Consider the following 14,730-nt stretch of genomic DNA (forward strand, 5'->3'; position numbering starts at 1 on the left):
CACAACTAGGGTTAGATAGTGCAATTTATATTTGTCAATCTTATTTAATTATTTTGGGATTTGTTATTGTTTGCTGTGATTGTTACGGTCTTTGTGCGCTGTTTGTTTTGTTGTGGGAGTGGTTTGTCTTCTGTTGTGGTTGGTTTTGTTTGGAACTCTTTTGTGTCATTTTGAGGCACTTTTCCATATGTGTAATTATTTTGTAATAAGAAGGTTTGGAAAGAGGTAGATATGGCCTTTGTTGCCCCTAGGAGTGTGCATTTGGAGGTTGGAGGTTTAAAAAGACGTTTTTTCACCCTAGTTTGGCTCGTTTGGGGTCATTTTGACCTAAACTGATCTTAGCTAGGGTTAGAGTCGAAAATGGAGCTAACGGGTATGGTTAGGGCTAACCCTAGAGGGTTAGGGGGCTAGCTAGGGTTAGCTCGATTTTGCTTTTTTTTTATGTTTCCATGGATTTTTGGAGGTCGCGCGGCAGGGTCGGGACGTTGCAGAGCGTTGGTGGTGTTTTTGATGTCTGCAGTTCCACGTTGTCGTGAGCGCGCCTGCGTTGATGGCGTTTTTTGAGCGTTTTGTTTGTGCCGCAACTAGGGTTAGATGGTGCAATTTATTTTTGTCAATCTTATTTAATTATTTTGGGATTTGTTATTGTTTGCTGTGATTGTTATGGTCTTTGTGCGCTGTTTGTTTTGTTGTGGGAGTGGTTTGTGTTCTGTTGTGGTTGGTTTTGTTTGGAACTCTTTTGTGTCATTTTGAGGCACTTTTCCATATGTGTAATTATTTCGTAATAAGGAGGTTTGGAAAGAGTAGATATGGCCTTTGTTGCCCCTAGAAGTGTGCTTTTGGAGGTTGGAGGTTTAAAAAGACGTTTTTTCACCCTAGTTTGGCTCGTTTGGGGTCATTTTGACCTAAACTGGTCTTAGCTAGGGTTAGAGTCGAAAATGGAGCTAACGGGTATGGTTAGGGCTAACCCTAGAGGGTTAGGGGGTTAGCTAAGGTTAGCTCGATTTTGCTTTTTTTTATGTTTCCATGGATTTTTGGAGGTCGCGCGGCAGGGTCGGGACGTTGCAGAGCGTTGGTGGTGTTTTTGATGTCTGCAGTTCCTCGTTGTCGTGAGCGCGCCTGCGTTTATGGCGTTTTTTCAGCGTTTTGTTTGTGCCACAACTAGGGTTAGATAGTGCAATTTATATTTGTCAATCTTATTTAATTATTTTGGGATTTGTTATTGTTTGCTGTGATTGTTACGGTCTTTGTGCGCTGTTTGTTTTGTTGTGGGAGTGGTTTGTCTTCTGTTGTGGTTGGTTTTGTTTGGAACTCTTTTGTGTCATTTTGAGGCACTTTTCCATATGTGTAATTATTTTGTAATAAGGAGGTTTGGAAAGAGGTAGATATGGCCTTTGTTGCCCCTAGGAGTGTGCATTTGGAGGTTGGAGGTTTAAAAAGACGTTTTTTCACCCTAGTTTGGCTCGTTTGGGGTCATTTTGACCTAAACTGGTCTTAGCTAGGGTTAGAGTCGAAAATGGAGCTAACGGGTATGGTTAGGGCTAACCCTAGAGGGTTAGGGGGCTAGCTAGGGTTAGCTCGATTTTGCTTTTTTTTATGTTTCCATGGATTTTTGGAGGTCGCGCGGCAGGGTCGGGACGTTGCAGAGCGTTGGTGGTGTTTTTGATGTCTGCAGTTCCACGTTGTCGTGAGCGCGCCTGCGTTGATGGCGTTTTTTGAGCGTTTTGTTTGTGCCGCAACTAGGGTTAGATGGTGCAATTTATTTTTGTCAATCTTATTTAATTATTTTGGGATTTGTTATTGTTTGCTGTGATTGTTATGGTCTTTGTGCGCTGTTTGTTTTGTTGTGGGAGTGGTTTGTGTTCTGTTGTGGTTGGTTTTGTTTGGAACTCTTTTGTGTCATTTTGAGGCACTTTTCCATATGTGTAATTATTTCGTAATAAGAAGGTTTGGAAAGAGTAGATATGGCCTTTGTTGCCCCTAGAAGTGTGCTTTTGGAGGTTGGAGGTTTAAAAAGACGTTTTTTCACCCTAGTTTGGCTCGTTTGGGGTCATTTTGACCTAAACTGGTCTTAGCTAGGGTTAGAGTCGAAAATGGAGCTAACGGGTATGGTTAGGGCTAACCCTAGAGGGTTAGGGGGCTAGCTAGGGTTAGCTCGATTTTGCTTTTTTTTATGTTTCCATGGATTTTTGGAGGTCGCGCGGCAGGGTCGGGACGTTGCAGAGCGTTGGTGGTGTTTTTGATGTCTGCAGTTCCACGTTGTCGTGAGCGCGCCTGCGTTGATGGCGTTTTTTGAGCGTTTTGTTTGTGCCGCAACTAGGGTTAGATGGTGCAATTTATTTTTGTCAATCTTATTTAATTATTTTGGGATTTGTTATTGTTTGCTGTGATTGTTATGGTCTTTGTGCGCTGTTTGTTTTGTTGTGGGAGTGGTTTGTGTTCTGTTGTGGTTGGTTTTGTTTGGAACTCTTTTGTGTCATTTTGAGGCACTTTTCCATATGTGTAATTATTTCGTAATAAGGAGGTTTGGAAAGAGTAGATATGGCCTTTGTTGCCCCTAGAAGTGTGCTTTTGGAGGTTGGAGGTTTAAAAAGACGTTTTTTCACCCTAGTTTGGCTCGTTTGGGGTCATTTTGACCTAAACTGATCTTAGCTAGGGTTAGAGTCGAAAATGGAGCTAACGGGTATGGTTAGGGCTAACCCTAGAGGGTTAGGGGGTTAGCTAAGGTTAGCTCGATTTTGCTTTTTTTTATGTTTCCATGGATTTTTGGAGGTCGCGCGGCAGGGTCGGGACGTTGCAGAGCGTTGGTGGTGTTTTTGATGTCTGCAGTTCCTCGTTGTCGTGAGCGCGCCTGCGTTTATGGCGTTTTTTCAGCGTTTTGTTTGTGCCACAACTAGGGTTAGATAGTGCAATTTATATTTGTCAATCTTATTTAATTATTTTGGGATTTGTTATTGTTTGCTGTGATTGTTACGGTCTTTGTGCGCTGTTTGTTTTGTTGTGGGAGTGGTTTGTCTTCTGTTGTGGTTGGTTTTGTTTGGAACTCTTTTGTGTCATTTTGAGGCACTTTTCCATATGTGTAATTATTTTGTAATAAGAAGGTTTGGAAAGAGGTAGATATGGCCTTTGTTGCCCCTAGGAGTGTGCATTTGGAGGTTGGAGGTTTAAAAAGACGTTTTTTCACCCTAGTTTGGCTCGTTTGGGGTCATTTTGACCTAAACTGATCTTAGCTAGGGTTAGAGTCGAAAATGGAGCTAACGGGTATGGTTAGGGCTAACCCTAGAGGGTTAGGGGGCTAGCTAGGGTTAGCTCGATTTTGCTTTTTTTTTATGTTTCCATGGATTTTTGGAGGTCGCGCGGCAGGGTCGGGACGTTGCAGAGCGTTGGTGGTGTTTTTGATGTCTGCAGTTCCACGTTGTCGTGAGCGCGCCTGCGTTGATGGCGTTTTTTGAGCGTTTTGTTTGTGCCGCAACTAGGGTTAGATGGTGCAATTTATTTTTGTCAATCTTATTTAATTATTTTGGGATTTGTTATTGTTTGCTGTGATTGTTATGGTCTTTGTGCGCTGTTTGTTTTGTTGTGGGAGTGGTTTGTGTTCTGTTGTGGTTGGTTTTGTTTGGAACTCTTTTGTGTCATTTTGAGGCACTTTTCCATATGTGTAATTATTTCGTAATAAGGAGGTTTGGAAAGAGTAGATATGGCCTTTGTTGCCCCTAGAAGTGTGCTTTTGGAGGTTGGAGGTTTAAAAAGACGTTTTTTCACCCTAGTTTGGCTCGTTTGGGGTCATTTTGACCTAAACTGATCTTAGCTAGGGTTAGAGTCGAAAATGGAGCTAACGGGTATGGTTAGGGCTAACCCTAGAGGGTTAGGGGGTTAGCTAAGGTTAGCTCGATTTTGCTTTTTTTTATGTTTCCATGGATTTTTGGAGGTCGCGCGGCAGGGTCGGGACGTTGCAGAGCGTTGGTGGTGTTTTTGATGTCTGCAGTTCCTCGTTGTCGTGAGCGCGCCTGCGTTTATGGCGTTTTTTCAGCGTTTTGTTTGTGCCACAACTAGGGTTAGATAGTGCAATTTATATTTGTCAATCTTATTTAATTATTTTGGGATTTGTTATTGTTTGCTGTGATTGTTACGGTCTTTGTGCGCTGTTTGTTTTGTTGTGGGAGTGGTTTGTCTTCTGTTGTGGTTGGTTTTGTTTGGAACTCTTTTGTGTCATTTTGAGGCACTTTTCCATATGTGTAATTATTTTGTAATAAGAAGGTTTGGAAAGAGGTAGATATGGCCTTTGTTGCCCCTAGGAGTGTGCATTTGGAGGTTGGAGGTTTAAAAAGACGTTTTTTCACCCTAGTTTGGCTCGTTTGGGGTCATTTTGACCTAAACTGATCTTAGCTAGGGTTAGAGTCGAAAATGGAGCTAACGGGTATGGTTAGGGCTAACCCTAGAGGGTTAGGGGGCTAGCTAGGGTTAGCTCGATTTTGCTTTTTTTTTATGTTTCCATGGATTTTTGGAGGTCGCGCGGCAGGGTCGGGACGTTGCAGAGCGTTGGTGGTGTTTTTGATGTCTGCAGTTCCACGTTGTCGTGAGCGCGCCTGCGTTGATGGCGTTTTTTGAGCGTTTTGTTTGTGCCGCAACTAGGGTTAGATGGTGCAATTTATTTTTGTCAATCTTATTTAATTATTTTGGGATTTGTTATTGTTTGCTGTGATTGTTATGGTCTTTGTGCGCTGTTTGTTTTGTTGTGGGAGTGGTTTGTGTTCTGTTGTGGTTGGTTTTGTTTGGAACTCTTTTGTGTCATTTTGAGGCACTTTTCCATATGTGTAATTATTTCGTAATAAGGAGGTTTGGAAAGAGTAGATATGGCCTTTGTTGCCCCTAGAAGTGTGCTTTTGGAGGTTGGAGGTTTAAAAAGACGTTTTTTCACCCTAGTTTGGCTCGTTTGGGGTCATTTTGACCTAAACTGGTCTTAGCTAGGGTTAGAGTCGAAAATGGAGCTAACGGGTATGGTTAGGGCTAACCCTAGAGGGTTAGGGGGTTAGCTAAGGTTAGCTCGATTTTGCTTTTTTTTATGTTTCCATGGATTTTTGGAGGTCGCGCGGCAGGGTCGGGACGTTGCAGAGCGTTGGTGGTGTTTTTGATGTCTGCAGTTCCTCGTTGTCGTGAGCGCGCCTGCGTTTATGGCGTTTTTTCAGCGTTTTGTTTGTGCCACAACTAGGGTTAGATAGTGCAATTTATATTTGTCAATCTTATTTAATTATTTTGGGATTTGTTATTGTTTGCTGTGATTGTTACGGTCTTTGTGCGCTGTTTGTTTTGTTGTGGGAGTGGTTTGTCTTCTGTTGTGGTTGGTTTTGTTTGGAACTCTTTTGTGTCATTTTGAGGCACTTTTCCATATGTGTAATTATTTTGTAATAAGGAGGTTTGGAAAGAGGTAGATATGGCCTTTGTTGCCCCTAGGAGTGTGCATTTGGAGGTTGGAGGTTTAAAAAGACGTTTTTTCACCCTAGTTTGGCTCGTTTGGGGTCATTTTGACCTAAACTGGTCTTAGCTAGGGTTAGAGTCGAAAATGGAGCTAACGGGTATGGTTAGGGCTAACCCTAGAGGGTTAGGGGGCTAGCTAGGGTTAGCTCGATTTTGCTTTTTTTTATGTTTCCATGGATTTTTGGAGGTCGCGCGGCAGGGTCGGGACGTTGCAGAGCGTTGGTGGTGTTTTTGATGTCTGCAGTTCCACGTTGTCGTGAGCGCGCCTGCGTTGATGGCGTTTTTTGAGCGTTTTGTTTGTGCCGCAACTAGGGTTAGATGGTGCAATTTATTTTTGTCAATCTTATTTAATTATTTTGGGATTTGTTATTGTTTGCTGTGATTGTTATGGTCTTTGTGCGCTGTTTGTTTTGTTGTGGGAGTGGTTTGTGTTCTGTTGTGGTTGGTTTTGTTTGGAACTCTTTTGTGTCATTTTGAGGCACTTTTCCATATGTGTAATTATTTCGTAATAAGAAGGTTTGGAAAGAGTAGATATGGCCTTTGTTGCCCCTAGAAGTGTGCTTTTGGAGGTTGGAGGTTTAAAAAGACGTTTTTTCACCCTAGTTTGGCTCGTTTGGGGTCATTTTGACCTAAACTGGTCTTAGCTAGGGTTAGAGTCGAAAATGGAGCTAACGGGTATGGTTAGGGCTAACCCTAGAGGGTTAGGGGGCTAGCTAGGGTTAGCTCGATTTTGCTTTTTTTTATGTTTCCATGGATTTTTGGAGGTCGCGCGGCAGGGTCGGGACGTTGCAGAGCGTTGGTGGTGTTTTTGATGTCTGCAGTTCCACGTTGTCGTGAGCGCGCCTGCGTTGATGGCGTTTTTTGAGCGTTTTGTTTGTGCCGCAACTAGGGTTAGATGGTGCAATTTATTTTTGTCAATCTTATTTAATTATTTTGGGATTTGTTATTGTTTGCTGTGATTGTTATGGTCTTTGTGCGCTGTTTGTTTTGTTGTGGGAGTGGTTTGTGTTCTGTTGTGGTTGGTTTTGTTTGGAACTCTTTTGTGTCATTTTGAGGCACTTTTCCATATGTGTAATTATTTCGTAATAAGGAGGTTTGGAAAGAGTAGATATGGCCTTTGTTGCCCCTAGAAGTGTGCTTTTGGAGGTTGGAGGTTTAAAAAGACGTTTTTTCACCCTAGTTTGGCTCGTTTGGGGTCATTTTGACCTAAACTGATCTTAGCTAGGGTTAGAGTCGAAAATGGAGCTAACGGGTATGGTTAGGGCTAACCCTAGAGGGTTAGGGGGTTAGCTAAGGTTAGCTCGATTTTGCTTTTTTTTATGTTTCCATGGATTTTTGGAGGTCGCGCGGCAGGGTCGGGACGTTGCAGAGCGTTGGTGGTGTTTTTGATGTCTGCAGTTCCTCGTTGTCGTGAGCGCGCCTGCGTTTATGGCGTTTTTTCAGCGTTTTGTTTGTGCCACAACTAGGGTTAGATAGTGCAATTTATATTTGTCAATCTTATTTAATTATTTTGGGATTTGTTATTGTTTGCTGTGATTGTTACGGTCTTTGTGCGCTGTTTGTTTTGTTGTGGGAGTGGTTTGTCTTCTGTTGTGGTTGGTTTTGTTTGGAACTCTTTTGTGTCATTTTGAGGCACTTTTCCATATGTGTAATTATTTTGTAATAAGAAGGTTTGGAAAGAGGTAGATATGGCCTTTGTTGCCCCTAGGAGTGTGCATTTGGAGGTTGGAGGTTTAAAAAGACGTTTTTTCACCCTAGTTTGGCTCGTTTGGGGTCATTTTGACCTAAACTGATCTTAGCTAGGGTTAGAGTCGAAAATGGAGCTAACGGGTATGGTTAGGGCTAACCCTAGAGGGTTAGGGGGCTAGCTAGGGTTAGCTCGATTTTGCTTTTTTTTTATGTTTCCATGGATTTTTGGAGGTCGCGCGGCAGGGTCGGGACGTTGCAGAGCGTTGGTGGTGTTTTTGATGTCTGCAGTTCCACGTTGTCGTGAGCGCGCCTGCGTTGATGGCGTTTTTTGAGCGTTTTGTTTGTGCCGCAACTAGGGTTAGATGGTGCAATTTATTTTTGTCAATCTTATTTAATTATTTTGGGATTTGTTATTGTTTGCTGTGATTGTTATGGTCTTTGTGCGCTGTTTGTTTTGTTGTGGGAGTGGTTTGTGTTCTGTTGTGGTTGGTTTTGTTTGGAACTCTTTTGTGTCATTTTGAGGCACTTTTCCATATGTGTAATTATTTCGTAATAAGGAGGTTTGGAAAGAGTAGATATGGCCTTTGTTGCCCCTAGAAGTGTGCTTTTGGAGGTTGGAGGTTTAAAAAGACGTTTTTTCACCCTAGTTTGGCTCGTTTGGGGTCATTTTGACCTAAACTGGTCTTAGCTAGGGTTAGAGTCGAAAATGGAGCTAACGGGTATGGTTAGGGCTAACCCTAGAGGGTTAGGGGGTTAGCTAAGGTTAGCTCGATTTTGCTTTTTTTTATGTTTCCATGGATTTTTGGAGGTCGCGCGGCAGGGTCGGGACGTTGCAGAGCGTTGGTGGTGTTTTTGATGTCTGCAGTTCCTCGTTGTCGTGAGCGCGCCTGCGTTTATGGCGTTTTTTCAGCGTTTTGTTTGTGCCACAACTAGGGTTAGATAGTGCAATTTATATTTGTCAATCTTATTTAATTATTTTGGGATTTGTTATTGTTTGCTGTGATTGTTACGGTCTTTGTGCGCTGTTTGTTTTGTTGTGGGAGTGGTTTGTCTTCTGTTGTGGTTGGTTTTGTTTGGAACTCTTTTGTGTCATTTTGAGGCACTTTTCCATATGTGTAATTATTTTGTAATAAGGAGGTTTGGAAAGAGGTAGATATGGCCTTTGTTGCCCCTAGGAGTGTGCATTTGGAGGTTGGAGGTTTAAAAAGACGTTTTTTCACCCTAGTTTGGCTCGTTTGGGGTCATTTTGACCTAAACTGGTCTTAGCTAGGGTTAGAGTCGAAAATGGAGCTAACGGGTATGGTTAGGGCTAACCCTAGAGGGTTAGGGGGCTAGCTAGGGTTAGCTCGATTTTGCTTTTTTTTATGTTTCCATGGATTTTTGGAGGTCGCGCGGCAGGGTCGGGACGTTGCAGAGCGTTGGTGGTGTTTTTGATGTCTGCAGTTCCACGTTGTCGTGAGCGCGCCTGCGTTGATGGCGTTTTTTGAGCGTTTTGTTTGTGCCGCAACTAGGGTTAGATGGTGCAATTTATTTTTGTCAATCTTATTTAATTATTTTGGGATTTGTTATTGTTTGCTGTGATTGTTATGGTCTTTGTGCGCTGTTTGTTTTGTTGTGGGAGTGGTTTGTGTTCTGTTGTGGTTGGTTTTGTTTGGAACTCTTTTGTGTCATTTTGAGGCACTTTTCCATATGTGTAATTATTTCGTAATAAGAAGGTTTGGAAAGAGTAGATATGGCCTTTGTTGCCCCTAGAAGTGTGCTTTTGGAGGTTGGAGGTTTAAAAAGACGTTTTTTCACCCTAGTTTGGCTCGTTTGGGGTCATTTTGACCTAAACTGGTCTTAGCTAGGGTTAGAGTCGAAAATGGAGCTAACGGGTATGGTTAGGGCTAACCCTAGAGGGTTAGGGGGCTAGCTAGGGTTAGCTCGATTTTGCTTTTTTTTATGTTTCCATGGATTTTTGGAGGTCGCGCGGCAGGGTCGGGACGTTGCAGAGCGTTGGTGGTGTTTTTGATGTCTGCAGTTCCACGTTGTCGTGAGCGCGCCTGCGTTGATGGCGTTTTTTGAGCGTTTTGTTTGTGCCGCAACTAGGGTTAGATGGTGCAATTTATTTTTGTCAATCTTATTTAATTATTTTGGGATTTGTTATTGTTTGCTGTGATTGTTATGGTCTTTGTGCGCTGTTTGTTTTGTTGTGGGAGTGGTTTGTGTTCTGTTGTGGTTGGTTTTGTTTGGAACTCTTTTGTGTCATTTTGAGGCACTTTTCCATATGTGTAATTATTTCGTAATAAGGAGGTTTGGAAAGAGTAGATATGGCCTTTGTTGCCCCTAGAAGTGTGCTTTTGGAGGTTGGAGGTTTAAAAAGACGTTTTTTCACCCTAGTTTGGCTCGTTTGGGGTCATTTTGACCTAAACTGATCTTAGCTAGGGTTAGAGTCGAAAATGGAGCTAACGGGTATGGTTAGGGCTAACCCTAGAGGGTTAGGGGGTTAGCTAAGGTTAGCTCGATTTTGCTTTTTTTTATGTTTCCATGGATTTTTGGAGGTCGCGCGGCAGGGTCGGGACGTTGCAGAGCGTTGGTGGTGTTTTTGATGTCTGCAGTTCCTCGTTGTCGTGAGCGCGCCTGCGTTTATGGCGTTTTTTCAGCGTTTTGTTTGTGCCACAACTAGGGTTAGATAGTGCAATTTATATTTGTCAATCTTATTTAATTATTTTGGGATTTGTTATTGTTTGCTGTGATTGTTACGGTCTTTGTGCGCTGTTTGTTTTGTTGTGGGAGTGGTTTGTCTTCTGTTGTGGTTGGTTTTGTTTGGAACTCTTTTGTGTCATTTTGAGGCACTTTTCCATATGTGTAATTATTTTGTAATAAGAAGGTTTGGAAAGAGGTAGATATGGCCTTTGTTGCCCCTAGGAGTGTGCATTTGGAGGTTGGAGGTTTAAAAAGACGTTTTTTCACCCTAGTTTGGCTCGTTTGGGGTCATTTTGACCTAAACTGATCTTAGCTAGGGTTAGAGTCGAAAATGGAGCTAACGGGTATGGTTAGGGCTAACCCTAGAGGGTTAGGGGGCTAGCTAGGGTTAGCTCGATTTTGCTTTTTTTTTATGTTTCCATGGATTTTTGGAGGTCGCGCGGCAGGGTCGGGACGTTGCAGAGCGTTGGTGGTGTTTTTGATGTCTGCAGTTCCACGTTGTCGTGAGCGCGCCTGCGTTGATGGCGTTTTTTGAGCGTTTTGTTTGTGCCGCAACTAGGGTTAGATGGTGCAATTTATTTTTGTCAATCTTATTTAATTATTTTGGGATTTGTTATTGTTTGCTGTGATTGTTATGGTCTTTGTGCGCTGTTTGTTTTGTTGTGGGAGTGGTTTGTGTTCTGTTGTGGTTGGTTTTGTTTGGAACTCTTTTGTGTCATTTTGAGGCACTTTTCCATATGTGTAATTATTTCGTAATAAGGAGGTTTGGAAAGAGTAGATATGGCCTTTGTTGCCCCTAGAAGTGTGCTTTTGGAGGTTGGAGGTTTAAAAAGACGTTTTTTCACCCTAGTTTGGCTCGTTTGGGGTCATTTTGACCTAAACTGGTCTTAGCTAGGGTTAGAGTCGAAAATGGAGCTAACGGGTATGGTTAGGGCTAACCCTAGAGGGTTAGGGGGTTAGCTAAGGTTAGCTCGATTTTGCTTTTTTTTATGTTTCCATGGATTTTTGGAGGTCGCGCGGCAGGGTCGGGACGTTGCAGAGCGTTGGTGGTGTTTTTGATGTCTGCAGTTCCTCGTTGTCGTGAGCGCGCCTGCGTTTATGGCGTTTTTTCAGCGTTTTGTTTGTGCCACAACTAGGGTTAGATAGTGCAATTTATATTTGTCAATCTTATTTAATTATTTTGGGATTTGTTATTGTTTGCTGTGATTGTTACGGTCTTTGTGCGCTGTTTGTTTTGTTGTGGGAGTGGTTTGTGTTCTGTTGTGGTTGGTTTTGTTTGGAACTCTTTTGTGTCATTTTGAGGCACTTTTCCATATGTGTAATTATTTTGTAATAAGAAGGTTTGGAAAGAGGTAGATATGGCCTTTGTTGCCCCTAGGAGTGTGCATTTGGAGGTTGGAGGTTTAAAAAGACGTTTTTTCACCCTAGTTTGGCTCGTTTGGGGTCATTTTGACCTAAACTGGTCTTAGCTAGGGTTAGAGTCGAAAATGGAGCTAACGGGTATGGTTAGGGCTAACCCTAGAGGGTTAGGGGGTTAGCTAAGGTTAGCTCGATTTTGCTTTTTTTTATGTTTCCATGGATTTTTGGAGGTCGCGCGGCAGGGTCGGGACGTTGCAGAGCGTTGGTGGTGTTTTTGATGTCTGCAGTTCCTCGTTGTCGTGAGCGCGCCTGCGTTTATGGCGTTTTTTCAGCGTTTTGTTTGTGCCACAACTAGGGTTAGATAGTGCAATTTATATTTGTCAATCTTATTTAATTAGTTTGGGATTTGTTATTGTTTGCTGTGATTGTTACGGTCTTTGTGCGCTGTTTGTTTTGTTGTGGGAGTGGTTTGTCTTCTGTTGTGGTTGGTTTTGTTTGGAACTCTTTTGTGTCATTTTGAGGCACTTTTCCATATGTGTAATTATTTTGTAATAAGGAGGTTTGGAAAGAGGTAGATATGGCCTTTGTTGCCCCTAGGAGTGTGCATTTGGAGGTTGGAGGTTTAAAAAGACGTTTTTTCTCCCTAGTTTGGCTCGTTTGGGGTCATTTTGACCTAAACTGGTCTTAGCTAGGGTTAGAGTCGAAAATGGAGCTAACGGGTATGGTTAGGGCTAACCCTAGAGGGTTAGGGGGCTAGCTAGGGTTAGCTCGATTTTGCTTTTTTTTATGTTTCCATGGATTTTTGGAGGTCGCGCGGCAGGGTCGGGACGTTGCAGAGCGTTGGTGGTGTTTTTGATGTCTGCAGTTCCACGTTGTCGTGAGCGCGCCTGCGTTGATGGCGTTTTTTGAGCGTTTTGTTTGTGCCGCAACTAGGGTTAGATGGTGCAATTTATTTTTGTCAATCTTATTTAATTATTTTGGGATTTGTTATTGTTTGCTGTGATTGTTATGGTCTTTGTGCGCTGTTTGTTTTGTTGTGGGAGTGGTTTGTGTTCTGTTGTGGTTGGTTTTGTTTGGAACTCTTTTGTGTCATTTTGAGGCACTTTTCCATATGTGTAATTATTTCGTAATAAGGAGGTTTGGAAAGAGTAGATATGGCCTTTGTTGCCCCTAGAAGTGTGCTTTTGGAGGTTGGAGGTTTAAAAAGACGTTTTTTCACCCTAGTTTGGCTCGTTTGGGGTCATTTTGACCTAAACTGATCTTAGCTAGGGTTAGAGTCGAAAATGGAGCTAACGGGTATGGTTAGGGCTAACCCTAGAGGGTTAGGGGGTTAGCTAAGGTTAGCTCGATTTTGCTTTTTTTTATGTTTCCATGGATTTTTGGAGGTCGCGCGGCAGGGTCGGGACGTTGCAGAGCGTTGGTGGTGTTTTTGATGTCTGCAGTTCCTCGTTGTCGTGAGCGCGCCTGCGTTTATGGCGTTTTTTCAGCGTTTTGTTTGTGCCACAACTAGGGTTAGATAGTGCAATTTATATTTGTCAATCTTATTTAATTATTTTGGGATTTGTTATTGTTTGCTGTGATTGTTACGGTCTTTGTGCGCTGTTTGTTTTGTTGTGGGAGTGGTTTGTCTTCTGTTGTGGTTGGTTTTGTTTGGAACTCTTTTGTGTCATTTTGAGGCACTTTTCCATATGTGTAATTATTTTGTAATAAGAAGGTTTGGAAAGAGGTAGATATGGCCTTTGTTGCCCCTAGGAGTGTGCATTTGGAGGTTGGAGGTTTAAAAAGACGTTTTTTCACCCTAGTTTGGCTCGTTTGGGGTCATTTTGACCTAAACTGATCTTAGCTAGGGTTAGAGTCGAAAATGGAGCTAACGGGTATGGTTAGGGCTAACCCTAGAGGGTTAGGGGGCTAGCTAGGGTTAGCTCGATTTTGCTTTTTTTTTATGTTTCCATGGATTTTTGGAGGTCGCGCGGCAGGGTCGGGACGTTGCAGAGCGTTGGTGGTGTTTTTGATGTCTGCAGTTCCACGTTGTCGTGAGCGCGCCTGCGTTGATGGCGTTTTTTGAGCGTTTTGTTTGTGCCGCAACTAGGGTTAGATGGTGCAATTTATTTTTGTCAATCCTTTTTAATTATTTTGGGATTTGTTATTGTTTGCTGTGATTGTTATGGTCTTTGTGCGCTGTTTGTTTTGTTGTGGGAGTGGTTTGTGTTCTGTTGTGGTTGGTTTTGTTTGGAACTCTTTTGTGTCATTTTGAGGCACTTTTCCATATGTGTAATTATTTCGTAATAAGGAGGTTTGGAAAGAGTAGATATGGCCTTTGTTGCCCCTAGAAGTGTGCTTTTGGAGGTTGGAGGTTTAAAAAGACGTTTTTTCACCCTAGTTTGGCTCGTTTGGGGTCATTTTGACCTAAACTGGTCTTAGCTAGGGTTAGAGTCGAAAATGGAGCTAACGGGTATGGTTAGGGCTAACCCTAGAGGGTTAGGGGGTTAGCTAAGGTTAGCTCGATTTTGCTTTTTTTTATGTTTCCATGGATTTTTGGAGGTCGCGCGGCAGGGTCGGGACGTTGCAGAGCGTTGGTGGTGTTTTTGATGTCTGCAGTTCCTCGTTGTCGTGAGCGCGCCTGCGTTTATGGCGTTTTTTCAGCGTTTTGTTTGTGCCACAACTAGGGTTAGATAGTGCAATTTATATTTGTCAATCTTATTTAATTATTTTGGGATTTGTTATTGTTTGCTGTGATTGTTACGGTCTTTGTGCGCTGTTTGTTTTGTTGTGGGAGTGGTTTGTCTTCTGTTGTGGTTGGTTTTGTTTGGAACTCTTTTGTGTCATTTTGAGGCACTTTTCCATATGTGTAATTATTTTGTAATAAGAAGGTTTGGAAAGAGGTAGATATGGCCTTTGTTGCCCCTAGGAGTGTGCATTTGGAGGTTGGAGGTTTAAAAAGACGTTTTTTCACCCTAGTTTGGCTCGTTTGGGGTCATTTTGACCTAAACTGATCTTAGCTAGGGTTAGAGTCGAAAATGGAGCTAACGGGTATGGTTAGGGCTAACCCTAGAGGGTTAGGGGGCTAGCTAGGGTTAGCTCGATTTTGCTTTTTTTTTATGTTTCCATGGATTTTTGGAGGTCGCGCGGCAGGGTCGGGACGTTGCAGAGCGTTGGTGGTGTTTTTGATGTCTGCAGTTCCACGTTGTCGTGAGCGCGCCTGCGTTGATGGCGTTTTTTGAGCGTTTTGTTTGTGCCGCAACTAGGGTTAGATGGTGCAATTTATTTTTGTCAATCCTTTTTAATTATTTTGGGATTTGTTATTGTTTGCTGTGATTGTTATGGTCTTTGTGCGCTGTTTGTTTTGTTGTGGGAGTGGTTTGTGTTCTGTTGTGGTTGGTTTTGTTTGGAACTCTTTTGTGTCATTTTGAGGCACTTTTCCATATGTGTAATTATTTCGTAATAAGGAGGTTTGGAAAGAGTAGATATGGCCTTTGTTGCCCCTAGAAGTGTGCTTTTGGAGGTTGGAGGTTTAAAAAGACG

Source organism: Haliotis rufescens, unplaced genomic scaffold (assembly GCF_023055435.1).
Source record: "Haliotis rufescens isolate VD_foot unplaced genomic scaffold, xgHalRufe1.0.p SCAF_25, whole genome shotgun sequence".
Classification (NCBI taxonomy): Eukaryota; Metazoa; Mollusca; class Gastropoda; order Lepetellida; family Haliotidae; genus Haliotis; species Haliotis rufescens.